General features: G+C 38.3%; 1 non-coding gene across 1 annotated transcript; it reads right to left on the bottom strand.

Annotated features, from left to right (window-relative positions):
- Nucleotides 1-6196: 6196 nt before the first annotated feature.
- LOC142845335 (U1 spliceosomal RNA) lies at nt 6197-6360 on the bottom strand. Its single transcript, XR_012909894.1, has one exon. It is a non-coding gene; the product is annotated as a U1 spliceosomal RNA (small nuclear RNA).
- Between the last annotated feature and the right edge of the window lie 4040 nt (nt 6361-10400).

Genomic DNA, 10400 nt, shown 5'->3' on the forward strand with positions numbered 1-10400 from the left:
CATTTGCTGTCAGGAATTTCAAGTATAACTCACTACTTTGTACCAATTAAGAACCCGTAGATTGAGAATAATAGCTCATCTGCTGAAATGCTATAAATTGGCCCCCAAATATTTTACAGAGCTATCATTCTTTAATTATAGCAAGCACAGAAGTTGCTTCGCCAAACCAGATAAGAGTAAATTAAGTTTATAAAGATCCTATTAACTTGTGGAGACGATCCAGAGCAGATGCGGGCAGAGCAGTATGAAGACGGCAGAGACATCCCAAATCTCAGAGCAGTGTGAAGATTGCCAAGACAGTGCCCGAAACAAGTCAGGCTAGCAACAATATAGGTCTTTTCCAGACACACAGTCCATGCCCACACTCTGTGAATCAGCTGCCTTTCGGGAGTAACTCTCTCCCCTTTCTTAAACCCCTGTCCATCTGCAAACCCAGCAGCCTAACTCCAGACTTGTGGCTGTGGTCATGAGACCACTTGCCTGGCCTAGCTATAGAACCATGATTTGGGAGCCATATTTCCTTGTCTAATTAAACAGCTCATCTATTGCCTTTACCTAGTTGTTATGCAGGTTGTACATCTCTTACACAGGCCTAATATGACGATGGCCAAATTATCATATCAGACACACACCTAAAGGAAGAAGTTCATTTGCTCAAGTCAAATCACAAAAACAAAAACAATGCGTATGGCCCAAACAGCATTTCTCCTCTTAAACCTTTGAGTCCTATAGAACTGTTCTTAAATGAGAACTACATAGATGAACCCCAGAACACAGAATTTAAAATGACAATTGCGGTGGTTTGAAAGAAAACTGCCATCAAAAAGGAGGTGTGGCTCTGTTAGAGTAGAGTAGGTTGAAACACAAATAAATAAAAACTCAGGGTCAGAAATTGGGGTTCAACCTGACGATCTGAAAAGTAAAACAGTCAGCCACTGGCTCTTACCTTGACATCAGTCTGAAATGGCGATTCTGCCTGCTGGGATCTCAGAAGGAGACTGTGTCTGAGAGCTGTCGTCCCCCATTTTGTATTCCTCTCTAGGGCTGGGATTAAAGGCATGCAACACCATCCTTAAAGGCATGCACTGCCCGGTTTCTATGGCAACTAGTGTGGCTACTGGGATTAAAGGTGTACTTATCATAATCTGGTCTCTAAGGCTAACCAGTGGGACTGTTTTACTCTCAAATCTTCAGGCAGTCTTTATTTATTAAAATACAATTAAAACTCGCTACAGTAGGTGGAGGAATTTGTCACCAAGGGAATGGACTTTGAGGTCTCATATATGCTCAAGATACCATCCAGTGGGCCAGACCACTTCCTGTTGCCTGCAAGATGATGGAATCTCAACTACTTCTCCAGCGCCATGTCTGTCTAAGCAATGCCTTGTCCCACCATAATGATAATGAACTAAACCTCTGAACTATAAGCAAGCACCCCCCCCCCCAGTTAAAAGTTTTTCTTTATAAGAGTTGCTGTGGTTGTGATGTCACTTCACAATAGTAGAAACCCCAACCAAGACAACAATCATACTCTCTATTAAATAATTCAAGTAATTTAATGAAGACATGAACAAACACTTCATTGAATTCCAAGAAGGCAACAAAAACACTTGAAAGATGTCCACGAAAATATATACACCTGAATGACATGTTGAAGATAAGTCAGGACTTGAAAACATTAAAAAAATAGAACCATTGAAGAGAATATACTCCAAAATGAAGATAGAATTGAAAAACTAAATATCCCAACAAGAAAGCCCAGAGTGAAGCTTTCTAATAGAATGAATCAGCAGAAGATATAGTAATACAACTCAAAGGTAAAGTAGAGGGTCTCAATGAAATAAACAAAGAAAAGAAAATAGTTAAAAAGCATAAAATAGGAGCATACAGGAAAAGTAGGACAACATCAATTCTTTGACTTCCAGGAAGAAATGATGGAGAAATAAATACCAAAATTTGGCATAGAACAGATCTGTGACAGTACCATAGAAGTAAACTTCCCCAAACAAAGGCAAAATACACCCATGTAGATACTTCTTCTTGTATCTACATGACAAGACAAGACCAAAAAAAAAAAAAAAAACTTCACAGCAAATCTCAATCAAAAACTAAATATACAGAACATAGAAAAAATATTGAAAGCTGCAAGAGACAAAACACAAGGAAAACCCATTAGAATAAATATTGAATGCTCAGTAGAAACTCTGAAAGTCAGAAAAGTCTAGGGTAATACATTCCAAGTTCTAAAATACCATAACTGCCAAACTAGATTTTTGTTCCCAGAAAAACTATCTGCTGTAGTTGAAGGAGAAAGAAAAACTTTCCATGATTCAAACAACCTAAAAAATTCGTTTACTACAATACCAGAAGCAAAATTGCTAAACAGAATGCTGGAAGAAATATCCCAAACTGACGAGAGGAATAAGTACAGCCAAGAGAATGAAAACAAATCTCTCTCTCTCTCTCTCTCTCTCTCTCTCTCTCTCTCTCTCTCTCTCTCTCTCTCTCTCTCCTTCCTTTCTTTCTTTTTTTATTTTGTACCAATCCATGTTAAACCTCTCTTCTCTATTATTTTACTGAAAAACAAATCACAACTAAGAACATAAAAAAGCAATAAACATCAAAGTGACTGCAATCTACACACACCTTTCAATAATAACTCTATACATTAATGGCTTCAATTCTCCAACCAAAAGACAATGGCTGAATTAATTAAGAAACAAAATTCATTTATCTGTTGTCTACAATGAACTCGTCTTGGCTTTAGAGATAGGTACCAACTTAAAAGGGTGGGAAAAAGGATTCTTAATAAATGGGATTAGGAAGCAAGCATGCATTTCCATTCTAATATCTGACAAAATAGACTTAGAGCTACAACTTTCAGAAGAGACAAAGAAAGGCACTTCATTCTTACCGAGGGATCAATTAACTAGGAAAATACTGAAGTACTAAGCATATATGTATAGGAACTCTGATACACTCAATTTATAAAAGTCATGGTAATGGAATTAAAAATACAGATAAACACAAACCTAATAAGAGCAGATAATTTCAGTATCTTATTTTCTCCAACAAATATGTTATCAGGAAGAAAATAAACAGAGAAACCTCAGAATTAAATGACATCTTATATCAAATAGATCTAACAAATATCTCTAGAGTATTATTCTGCCTGAATTCTGAAGTATATGCATTATTATATCAGCAGCACATGGAAGCTTCTCTAAAATAAGCTACATGCTGGGACACAAAGCACACCTTAAAAATACAGAAAACTTGAAACAATTCTATGTATTTTATCTGACAAACATGCAATAAACCTTAAAATTGACAGCAATCAAACCCTAGCAAGTATATAAATCAATAGAGATAAAATGACTCATTACTGAATGATGATTTGTTCAAAGAAGAGATAAACTTACCAAGGAGATGAACGACTTCTCCAATTCAAACTTCTAATCTCTATGGGAAGTGATTGATAGGGACATTAGAATGTAGAAATGCATCCCATATTCATGGATCTGTAGAAGGAAAAGTGAAGCAGGGTTGGCAGAGGACCGTGCCCTACAGGATTCAACCTCACAGGAATCTTCAAGGCTTCAGAGAAAAAAATTTCTCTTAAATGTAAAATTGCATAGTACCACAATCTTATTCCATTAGTGATTGAGTCCATCCCGAGAAGAGCATGATAACCCACAACAGTCATGTGAAAAAGTCAATGTTCAAGGGTTATCAGTCAGCCAGATCTCAAGTGAGCCAGGATGATTTACATTCACTCAGTTCCCACCAAGCCAGTTTTGGGGAACTGCTTAAAAGAGAATAAATAGAGAATCATTGCCTTATGTCAGCTACCACACCTATCTCTCACTCTGAGGAAGGACTTTGGCTCCAGATTTCTTTTGTTAGGACCACCCAGTCTGGTCATCCTATTCCCAGTGATAAAGGCAGCAGCCAGTAGCAGTCAGAAGCAACAGAAGAACAGTTTTAATAAAGCACACATCACACTGAGAATAGCACAAGGTAAACATTTGATTGGGTTCAATTTCTTCTGAGGTTCATTATAGGAAAGAATATGGCATCAGTTCTGTGGCTCATGTACCTTTATTCAGACTACACTATCAGTGCTCAACTCTCAGAAACTTTTTATTCACCCCACCTTGTGTCTGCCCCATCAAGATTTTTCAGATTTTCATCCACCAGATGAGCAACCTTCCATGACTTTCTTAATCAACAGTCAAAATTATACTCATGCTCACTTTTTCAGGCCCCACTTTTCTTTCCCTTTCTATAAGACCCTGGATTTGTGCCTCACAAAGAAGCTCTTATGGCAATTTTAAGAGCTCTCAGATGAAGAGAGAAAGAACAATCAGAAATTGAAGAAGGCTAACACAGAAGTCTGAGAAATTGGTAAGTGTAGTTCAAGTTGGGAAGGTTGTACCTGTCTAGCAGCTGAGAATATTTAAGTGTACTCATAGATTTCTTTTTAATTCATTAAATAGGGAAGAAATTGTGGTCAGTGGTGGGATAAGGTAGGCACTGACTATTTATACTTGTTGAAAATTTAGATATTTACCCCTAAGTTGGCATACCCCTAAAGCAAACATCCCATTCCATTAATAATTTTCAAACTTAGATGGGTTGTGTTGCTATTTTTCATAAAACTCTAGGTCATATTAAGTATATGGTCTAGACTCAAGTCTTTTAGCAAACTTCCTACTGAAGTATACAGCTTTTAACCTAACCTAAAAGTTATGACTTATGTCCTCTGGTAATTATACCTTCATATATTTAGTTTCATTCTACATTATGATAGAATTAATTTTTATGATCAGTTGAATATGCCAAAAGGCATAGTATACAATGGCCAAGAGTACATTTTATTGGATGGGATCTTTGAGAGGAAGTCAGATGCTTCTTTGCAATAGTATTTGATGTGGTCTGTAGATGAAGTCTCTTTCTAATACTAAAGTCATTGGAAGTGAGCTTTTCTGTAAGGCCTTCTTCCTCCTAAAGTCTTCAGCTCACTGGAACACTGGTCTGGCAAAATGGCAAACTTATGGAAGATCCTGTATCAGCATGGTCACCCCTCTGAACTCTCCCTTAATGACCCTTTCAAAGAATACAATTTTATTGCTTTATGATGTTATAGCAAACCTTGTTATGTGTAGGCAGAGTTTTCCCATCTCAGGAGTTGCTTCTAAATTACCACACAGAGAGTTTTATAAATGCATGATCAATAGCTTAGGCTTATAAATAACTAGCTCTTATATTTTAAGTTAACCCATATTCCTTATTTACCCTCTGCCTCATGGTGGTACATTTATTAGCATGGCACATGCATCTCCTGTTCTCTCTGCATCTTCTGGATACTCCCATGATTCCACACTTCCTCATCCTATTATTCTCTTTTTGACCTTCCTTACTAACTTGATTCTGTTCAGTTATTAGATTGTCAGCTTGCTTGTTAAACCAATCATAGGGACATATATTCACATATTGTGCAGAAGGATTATTCCACAGCAGATATATACCAATAATTGGCTCATTGCTTGAACTACCGGAAGATGGCTCTCTGTTTTCAAATTTTGCTTCCATCAAGGTAAACTTATAAACAGAGACTGATCTTTCATGCCCAGCCACCCAGACCTGAATAATCACAGAAAATGTATATTAATTATAACACTGTTTGGCCATGGCTTAGGCATGCTACTAGCTAGCTCTTACATATTAAATTAATGAATTTATTTTATTATATATTATCTATATATCACCATGAGACTGTGGCCTACTGGTAATGTTCTGGCATCTTTCTCCTTTGGCTGCTACATGGCTTCTCCTTGACTCTGCCTGGTCTATCTATATATCTCCATTCAAATTTTCCATATGAATTTATTTTGTCTTACCATAGGCCAAAGCAGCTTCTTTATTAAACAATGGTTATAAATCATATTCACAGAATACAGAGGGGAATCCCACATTACCTCCTCTTTTCTGTCTAAACAAAAAGTAAGGTTTTGCTGGGCAGTGGTGGTGTATGCCTTTAATCCCAGCACTAGGGAGGCAGAGGCAGTGAACTGTGAGTTCAAGGCCAGCATGGTCTACAAAAGCTAGTTCAAGGACAGGCTCCAAAGCTACAAAGAAACTCTGTCTCAAAAGAGAAATGCTTTAACTTTTTTTGTTAATATTTTTTTTTACTCAGGGGAGAGCGCGAACGCAGTCCCCCACTACCACAAATTATGCAGTCGAGTTTCCCGCATTTGGGGAAATCGCAGGGGTCAGCACATCCGGAGTGCAATGGATAAGCCTCGCCCTAGGAAAACCACCTTTGTGATCATGGTATCTCCCCTGCCAGGTAAGTATGTTTTAACTTTGACATAGTAAAATTACATATAAAAAATAGATATCAAACAAGAATTATAGTTACAATATTTCTTTATGAGTCTAAAGTTTTGTATCTAATATATCTTCTATCATACTAAGGAAAACTATAGCTATAACTATCTGCCTTCAACTCCATCCAAGACCACAGAAGGATATAATATTACCTAATTAAGCAGGAAGTGAATTGTAAGCCACTTCCAAAACTCTGGAATTGACAGAGGCATGTTTCTGCCTTGACAGTCACCCAAAGTTCTTCTATCACATTGGGGCATCTATCTTCAGCCTACAGGCCCATAGTATTAGGCAGACTTTTCCATGAAGAAGGATGTTTGAAGGACTGTTTCACCTATATTGGCAGTTTGCATGCACACACTCATACTCGTACAGATACACATACATACCCACAAATAAAATTAATCTTACAAAAAGTCTTCCAGTGGAGGATCTAGGACTTTAACCCAGACATATAACCTTTGACATATAATCTATCTTGCCTATAGGATGCACTGGTTTAAGAATGACTCAGAGATTGTGGGAATGCCCAACCAATGACTGGTCTAGCCTGAGACCCATGCTGTGAGAGTGACACAACCCTGGCACTGCCTGGAGTGCCAAGACCAAGAGGCTGGATGACCCAGAGACCTAGGACAGAACCAAACATGACTAAGGGAAAAATGTCAATATAATGATGCCTAATTATATTCTGTTATACTCATAGATTTATGCCTAGCCCGATAGTTATCAGGGAAGTTTTATCAAGCAACTGATGGAAATAAATGCAGAGACCCATGGCCAAATTTTAAGCCAAGCTCAGGGAATACTTGCAGAAGAGAGGGAGGAAGGATTATAGGAGCCAGAGGGTTCAAGGACATCACAAAAATACCCAAAGAATCAGCTTACCTGGCTCATAGGCACTCACAGCTTCTGAATTGACAACCAGGGAGCCTGCCTGAGACCAATTTAGACCCTCTGTATATATGTGACAGTTGTGTAGCTTGGTCTTCTTGTAGAACACCTAACAGTGAGAGCAGGGATTGTTTCTGACTCTTTTACTGGTTTTGGGGACTCCATTCCTCATACTGAGTTACCTTGTTGAGCCTTATATACAAGGCGAGGTTTTAGTCTTACTGCAATTGATATACCATCTTTTGTTGACATCCACGTTAAGCCTGCACTTTTTTGAATAGAAACAGAGAAAAAGTTAGTGGTGGGGAAAGGCAGGTGGGAGCAAGGGATGGGTGTTTGAAGACAGAAAGGGGAAACTGTGGTTGTGATGTAAAGAAAGTAAATTAATGAATTAAACAATCTTCCTACTAAAACCCATTCTGTAGTCCTCCTTGTGCCAGCAGCTCTAGACAAATAAGACAGCTGCAGGAAAAATTTCTCAGTGTTTGAGGAGTTTCCAAACACCACCGAGGAAACAACTGCTCAATCCATTTACAGTTTGCCTTTTTGCCAGCTAGAGAAAACCCAGTCTTGACTCTGTGGCCCATGATTATCAAATAAAGGCTACTATTCATCATATTCTTTTCTTTCACGTGAAAATTTCTAACTGGCAAGAACACCGATCTCAATGCAGTCACAATTATTGATTGCTGTTTTCTCATTGGTTTCTGGTTGCTTCGATGGCTCTATAGAACATGGGTCTTTGTTAAAAGAAACAAATTGACCCTCTGCCATGTACAACCACAAATCAAGTTCAAGCACTGAAAGTGAGTATACCCTGAAGTCATATGTGAACTCTGCATGAATTACGATGCTTGTCTCCTGCTTCTGCATAACAAGTTAGTATGCATAAAGTGAGACAAATTTAATATCATGCAGCTGTGTGGCTCGGGCATAGGTTTGCTCTGTCTGAAATCAAAGGTTTGGTGAGATCTCCCCTCCTGTCTGAGTCTTGGGGCTCTCTACAAAGGCTCCTTCTGTTTGTGGACTGCAGACCTTCAGTTACAAGAGGCTGCTGGCTGTCCCCTACGTGTGACCCTCTCTATGCTATGGGAGTTTGTTTCTTTATGGCTTCGAGTACCGTATCTCTTCTCCTTTGCTTTTCTCAGATTCTTCCCTTTCTTATCTCTAGGTCTTGTTCAGACCTCACTGATTAGGCAAACATATCTAGAAATTTACCCTTTTGATGAACTCAAAAAATGCCTTATCTGAAACCTTAATTATATCTCTAAATTTTGTCTTCAGAGCCAATAGCGTAACTTAATTAAGGGAGTAAAATCCTATTGTTAAGAGATAATCTCCCTATAGCAAAGGAAGCATGTAAAACTTTGGGAATTGCAGACTATGCTTCCCAATGCTCTCTTTCTTTCTCTTTCTCTTTTTCTTTTTTTTTGTTTTTTTGAGACAGGATTTCTTTGTTTAGCTTTGGAGCCTGTCCTGGAACTTGCTCTGTAGACCAGACTGGCCTTGAACTCACAGAGATCTATCTGTCTGTCTCTTCCCCCTGAGCGCTGGGATTAAAGGTGTGTGCCACCACTGCCCGGATCCCAATACTTTCTTCACCATCTTCAGTTATGAATAACCATCAGTCTGATATTAACACATGTCCCTGTTGTTACCAATGTTTCATGCCTTAAGTGATATGTATAAAGACATTCTGAAGTGGCCACAGTATCCCACCCCGACAACATGGTGAGGATGTGTAATATGAGATGGGGTTGATAGTGTCTACTATCTTTGGGGTAACTTGTTAATAACCCTTATTAATATCGAAAGGATGTACTGGCCAGGGCCTGAGCAGGAAAGTGCTTTAAGAACAGGTGGTTTTACCTACTGAATAATGTGGTGGTATAGTGGGAGAAACTGCACTTAGTAATAAGAATATCATTATCTCCGTTATGGAAAGAATTGTGCTCCGTACTAGAAGCTCTAGTTTAATTTCTGCTGTTGTGATAAACCTCATTATTAAGAACAGCTTGGTGGGGAAAGGGCTAATTCTGTCTTATACCTCCAGGGACACAATCTTTCACTGAGGGAGCTCAGAGCAAGAACTCAAGGCAGGAGCTAGAAGCAGACACCATAGATGAATGTGCTGAATTGCTTTCTTCCTTGGGCTTGTGCAGATATATTTCTTATATAATCCAGGCCCTCTTGCTTAGGGATGATGCCACAGAAATTCAGGTCCTCCTACATCAATTAACAATTTAAATAATGCCTCACAGACAGACCCAGGTTAGCTGTTATGAAGTTAAGTAGTAGAACTTACTTATTTCCAAATGGGACTCTATATGATGAACCTTAGACCATCTGTTATGGTATCTTAACATGAATGGTGAATGCTGTTGTTGTCAATTTTGCTGTGGGATAAAGTTGATATTTGGGTTTATGACGGTGCTGTGTTGTATTATAAATATGAAGATATAAGTAGGTAGCTGTTGAGTTTCTTTTATGTTGCTGTGATAAAAGTAGCATAGCAAAAGCAACCTAAATGTTTTTCTCACAGTTTAAGGTACAGTCCAGCATATGAGAAATTAAGACAACAGAAACCTGAGGGTGTTGGTGGAGGCATCTCACTTATTTTCCAGCTGCCCAGACCTGAAATAATCACACAGAAGCTATATTCATTGCAATACTCTTTGGGCAATAGCTTAACTGTATTTCTAGCTAGCTTTTCCATCTTAAATTAACCCATTTCTATTATTTTATATTTTACCTTGAGGTTTGTGCTTTACCAGTACTGGTTCAAGGGCGTCTTTCTCCTCAGGCAGCTACATGGCAACTCTCTTGACTCTGCTTACCCTCTCTATATATCCCTGTTGGGATTTCCCACCTGTTTTTTTACTATGTTAAACCATTGGCTAAAAGCAGCTTTTTAAAAATTAACTAATGGCAATAAAACATATTTGCAGCATACAAAGGGGAATCCCACATCACCAAGGCAGTTAGTCATATCAATAATTGCAAGAACAACAGCATTTGCTTTCTTCACTTTATATAGTACAGACTTCACTACTTAGGGAATGCTCATGCACAAAAGCCCTTCAAATTGATAATTAACACCAACCATAGCAGTA

This window comes from Microtus pennsylvanicus, chromosome 2 (assembly GCF_037038515.1).
Source record: "Microtus pennsylvanicus isolate mMicPen1 chromosome 2, mMicPen1.hap1, whole genome shotgun sequence".
Taxonomy (NCBI): domain Eukaryota; kingdom Metazoa; phylum Chordata; class Mammalia; order Rodentia; family Cricetidae; genus Microtus; species Microtus pennsylvanicus.